The sequence below is a fragment of the Gobio gobio genome (assembly GCF_949357685.1).
Source record: "Gobio gobio genome assembly, chromosome: 13".
NCBI classification, from domain to species: Eukaryota; Metazoa; Chordata; class Actinopteri; order Cypriniformes; family Gobionidae; genus Gobio; species Gobio gobio.
In genome coordinates, this window is record NC_137106.1 from 47,127,220 (window position 1) to 47,133,219 (window position 6,000).

Below are 6,000 nucleotides of genomic sequence, written 5' to 3' on the forward strand. Positions count from 1 at the left end.
GACTGTTACCAGCAACAAGTCCAAAGGCCAGGGTTTGTCATGGTATGGGGTTGTGTCAGTGCCTTTGGCAAAGATAACTTGCACTTCTGTGAAGGCACAATTAATGCTGAAAAGTACATAGAGATTTTGGAGCATAATATGCTGCCTTCAAAAAGACATCTTTTCCAGGGACGTCCATGCATATTTCAACAAGACCATGCAAAACCACATTCTGCACACATTACAAAGTCCTGGCTGCGGAGGAAGAGGCTACGGGTACTTGACTGGCCTGCCTGCAGTCCCGACCTGTCTCCAATAGAGAATGTGTGGCGCATTTTGAAGCGCAATATGCGACAACGAAGACCCCGTACTGTTGCCCACCTTAAGACTTGTTTGCAGGAAGAATGGGACAAAATTACACCTGAAACACTTCATCACTTGGTGTCTTCAGTCCCTAAACGTCTTTTAAGTGTTGTGAAAAGGAATGGCAACATTACAAAGTGGTAAATGCTTTACTGTCCCAACTTTTTTTTAAATGTGTTGCAGGTCTGAATGACAGGAAAGGATGCATATTTACAAATGACATGAAGTTGACCAGACAAAACATGAAATATTTTGTGTTCATATTGTCTGCAATGAAATACAAGTCAAAGTAAATTTAGAAATCACTTCTTTTTTCTTTTTTTTTGCGTTTTCCATACTGTCCCAACTTTTTCTGATTTGGGGTTGTATATACATACACATATACACATCAATATATATACATACATACACACATACATATTTATACCCCTATATCCACATAACACACATACCTACACATATACATACATACATGCATACTTCAATATGACCACTAACAAGTATTTCAAATCATAACAGAGGAGCTCTCCTATTTTCCTACAGTACTTCTTGATACTTCTTAAAAATCTTTTCTGTATAATTTTTTTTTAAAGAGGAATATGTTAGGGAATCTCTTTAAGTTTTCATCTAGTTTATTCCACAATTTAACTCCGCAGATTGATAAACATAATCTTTTCCTTGTTGTTCTGAATCTATTAGTCTTAAAGTTTTCCCTTCCCCTTAAGTTGTACCCTCCCTCCCTCTCAAAGAACATCTTTTGTATATTCCCAGGCAATAACCTATTTCTTACTTTGAACATGAATACTGCAATTTGATATTCAATTTGATTGTAGTATTTTAATAATCTCGACTGCCAAAATAATGAATTTGTGTGTTCACAAAATCCAACATTATGAATGATTCTCATAGCTCTTTTTTGCATTATGACTAACAGCTGTAGTGAATGTGCTTCCCCAAACCTCTACACAATAGTTCAAATAAGGTCAAAATAATGAGCAGTACAAGATGCGAAGAGATTTAAGATCCAGCATATGCTTAGCCCTAGCTAAAACTGCAATGCTTCTGGACAGTTTGGTTTTGATGTATTTTATGTGAGGCTTCCAGCAGATCTTTTCATCTATGATCACTCCAAGACATTTATTTTCATTTACTCTTTCTAAGTTAGCCCCCTCTATCTGTATTTGTGCTTGTTGCTTTGAATTACAGTTTCCAAATACCATGAATGTAGTTTTACTCAAATGTATCGATAATCTGTTAATATCCAACGATTGTTTTATATTCTTAAATTCTGAAGGGATTAATTCCGAAAGTAGCTGTAAGTTGTCTCCTGAACCAAATATGTTTGTGTCATCTGCAAATAATACAAACTTCAATACTTCCGATACTTTGCAAATATCATTAATATATAATAAGAAATAACTTTGGTCCCAGCACTGACCCCTGTGGGACACCAAAAGCCATGCCCAGACATTCAGATGAATACTCTCCTATCTTCACAAATTGTTGCCTGTCTCTCAGATAACTGCTTACCCAATTTAAAACTACCCCCCTGATCCCGATTCTTTCCAATTTATTGATTAATATGTCATGATTTATTGTGTCAAATGCCTTTTTTTAGATCAATGAATACTCCAACTGCACATTTATTTTTATCTGTGGCATTTGTGATCTCTTCAATGAGTTCTGTTAATGCTAGTGCTGTTGAGTTTTTTTCCCTAAATCCATATTGACTCTCTGAGAGTAGTTTATTTTTATCGATGAATTTCTCTAATCTGTTGTTAAATAGTTTTTCTAGAATCTTTGAAAATTGTGGTAATAGAGAGACAGGCCTGTAATTTGTGAATTAGTGTCAGTTTCCATTTTTGTATATAGGAGTAACTTTTGCTATTTTCATTTTTGTTGGAAATTTGCCTGTTAAAAAGGATAAATTGCAAATGTTCGTTAATGGTTTGGCAATCTCCTCTATTACTTTTTGTATGATTTTTATGTCTATTCCATCATGATCAGTGGATGGTTTGCTTTTGCATTCTTTAACAATATCTTTTATTTCTTTTTCATCAACTGCTGTCAAAAATATTGAGCTGGGATTTCTTTCAACTAGATTATTATATCTACTTTCTAATGTTTGTGGAACTGGAATTTGCTCTGCTAAGTTTGGACCCACATTTACAAAAATTGGTTAAACTCATTCACCACATCCTCCATATTATTGATATTTTCATCATTATCCGTAAAGTAATGTGGATAATTAGCCTGTCTGGTATTATTTGTAATCATTTTATTTAAGATGTTCCACATACCTTTAACATTATTTTTGTTGTTATCTAATAGTTTTGCATAATATTCTTTCTTACAAGTTCTCATAATATTGGTTAACTTATTCTTATATTTCTTATATCTATTTTCAGTCTCTATGGTTCTGTGTTTTATAAATTCTCTATAAAGAATTTGCGTTTGAAAGTGTTGTGATCAAGGCTCGCTTTCATTCTAAGGCCCCGATCAGACAGAACGCGTTTTTGCAGTAAGAGGCGCCTTTTTAGAATAGTTTTCTGTTGGCAGTGAGCGCTTTGCGCACTGTTTATGCACCCCGGATGGCTCGCTTTATTATAGGAGGGCTCTGAAGTTGGAAAAAAATAAGCTCTGAGCAGAAAAACACCTGACAGCATTGCAGTTTTTTTTCTATTGTCCAATCGAATGAATGGAGAGGCGGGCCTTCCGTTGTGGTGACCGTTACCTTGATTAGACTGAGAGGACTCCTCCTTGCGAACAGGAGAAACACACTTTCCCACAAGTTGTTGGATGTGGTAACGCCGTTGTGGATAAACTGGGATTGGAATGGGAGAGCGAACCGGCACAAAATCAGGCCAAGTCAAAACTGGATGACCATTTTGGAAGAGTGTCTTGCGACCCATCTTGACTTCAGTTGACGCTGACTTCAGTTCTGGCCCCTGTTGCCTTCCAAACCGGGTTTTGTCCAGGCGAAGACCGGTTAACGAAGATTATTTAAGATTATTTGAATTATTTGTGTTGTCTGAATCTCACTCAGAGTGAGCAAATTCAAGATGCCGATGTTGAAGTCTATTTTGTCTTCTGAGCCGGAGATTGCTTTGTGACTATTGATCTGAAGGATGCTTATTTTCACATTCAGATCATGAAGAGGCACAGGAAGTTTGTCATGTTCAATTTTGTGGCAAATCGGAGCAATGTCGGGTTCTTCCATTCAGCCACTGGCACCTCAAACTTTTTCAAAGTGTATGGATGTGGCTCTGGCCCCATAGCGGCTCCAGGGCATCCGTATTCTGAGGGGTGCGTTGTCACTCCAAGACGATCACGACAGACGATCATGACAGACAATCACGGGGAGGTGTATCCAGGCCGTCTGGCTTTTAGAGTTTAGACAGATGCTCACTGTGGCTGGAACATAAATTGTTTGTAGATACTGGCAGTGTTCCTAGCGCTCAAGCGGTTAGTACCTCTTCTTAGAGGATTTCAATTGCTGGATATGGCAGACGTTTGACTGGGCGGAGGTGGAATTGTTTGCCATGAGTGAGACCACTCCTTGTCCGCTCTGGTTTTCCCTGTCACCCCTTTGCCTTTGGGAGTGGACATGCTGACCCAGGAATGGCCCGGGACCAGTCTGTATGTCTTTCCGCCGATCGATTTTCATTCCACAGTTATGCTCAGAGTGCGAACAGACAGGGGGGAACGACCATTGTTAGTAGCCCTCACAGGTATGCTTGTCGGATTTGATCATTCTTTTAGAGGGCATTCCGTGGGAAATTCCCCTCTGGTTGGACCTGCTGTCTCAGGCTCAAGGCATGATTTGGCACCCTCGTCCGGATTTGTGGTGTGGACTCTGAATGGAGCACTTTGATGTGTTCCAGCCTCTAGGCTGAGATTGCAGACACCATGTTGAGCTCTAAAGCCCCTTCTACGAGGCAGTTGGATGACCTTAAGTGGAAGCTTTTAATTTCCTGTAGGCAACATGACTTGGACCCAATTCAATGCCCTGTGAGTTTAGTGTTGGAGTTTCAACAGAGTCGTTTTTCGGTGTGGGCATCTACTCTCCAAGTTTACATAGCAGCTATTAGAGTGGAGCATGTGCCTTTTGGGAGGTTTTTCCATTGGGCGACACCCTCTGGTTTCCCGGTATTTTATTTTTAATTTAGTGGGATCGGTTAAGTTAGGAAGAAAATCATTCTAATCAGATAGCGGGTGAACACAGAGTGAATTTTACCTAGAATAGAACCAGGATCAGAAAAAGAAAAAAAAGACTGCACAGACCTATATTTTCATATAACAGAAAGATTTTTAAGATTGGTGGTAAGCATAAAATAAGTTAAAGCTTAACCTATTTGTGTTGATTCAGTATATGGGAGTCTGTATTCTAGAAACACCATGTTAAAAGAGCTTGAAATGTTGTTTAGTGTGACAGCATGTCCTGCAGCATTACTTTAAAAAGCACTTTTACAGTTTTATAAATAGAATTATAATTATTATACAAGCTGTTTTTAATCACCACATATTAATTGAGAGACAAAACAGATTATTTATTCATTTAAAAATCAACAGAGTTAGTATCCAGCATTGACATCTAAAATATACACTTTCCCCACAATTTTTAACCTAAAATGTTAATAGTATTTTTGTCCACAATGCAATGCATCCCTCCCCAAACTTACTTTAGCTTCTTGTGATGAATATCCTGGAATATGAAGAAAAAGTACCTTTATTTGCCCTTTATTTTTTCATGGGCTGAAGAGGTTGGCGTCAGTCTCAAAAGAGGTTTCTTCAGCTGTATGCTGGTGGGAAAACATTTATCTAACCCAACCTAACCAAATACAGTGACATCATGACACTCGTGATTGCAGTCAGAAATGCCACGCAATAATTTGGATGGAAAGGATAAAGATCTACATCATAAGTATCTGACAAAGGAGTACGAAACTGAAAACCTGATTTCATGTCTCAATGACAATGAATCAATACAAGAGCAACTGTAGCTGTGTGCTATGAGAAAACTTAACATTGAAATGCAAAGTAGCCACTCAATAATAACACAAAAATGATTTTACAGTTAATTTATACAATTGTATAGAATAATTAATCTATAAATTCAAATTCAGTGACTGCTCTGAATCAAGCATTATTGGTGGAATATGTTTCAGTCTTTTCTATTTAATATGTTATTTAACAAATCTATAAATTATATGTAGAATTAGTAATAGCACAACATACTAGGGTGTAAATGGAAGCTGATTCACTGACAGCGTGTGCTATGAGCTGACTGTCATGGGAAAGCTGTCTTATAGTCACATGATATATAACTTACTGTTAATGGACATATTCTAAGAACTGCCAGTAGAAGAAGACAGATCACTTAAACATTTAGGTAATATGTGGAGAAAGCTATCCATAAAGGATCACAATCACTGTGACTTGCTTGGCTGTCCCATGGCCCTGCTGAAATCTTTGTTTATGGACACTGACTTCTAGACTTCTTGATTTTCCCCCCTCATAATTATGTGTAGATAATCAAGTAAATCTAGTTGCGTCAGTCCAGTAAAAGTTCATCTTCAGAATCAGAATGAGCTTTAATGCCACTGTCACACTGGAGGAAGGGACACATACGGAGAATGCTGCTGCTAACATGCGGAA

General features: G+C 37.8%; 1 protein-coding gene across 1 annotated transcript in view; it reads right to left on the reverse strand.

Annotated features, from left to right (window-relative positions):
* LOC307136054 (D-beta-hydroxybutyrate dehydrogenase, mitochondrial) overlaps window positions 1-5,143 on the reverse strand; it is a 39,523-nt gene extending 34,380 nt beyond the window's left edge. Inside the window, exon 1 of the mRNA XM_079832798.1 lies at window positions 5,025-5,143. The gene's annotated coding sequence lies outside the window, so the exon portion shown is untranslated. The remainder of the gene's footprint in view (window positions 1-5,024) is intronic.
* Window positions 5,144-6,000: the final 857 nt, after the last annotated feature.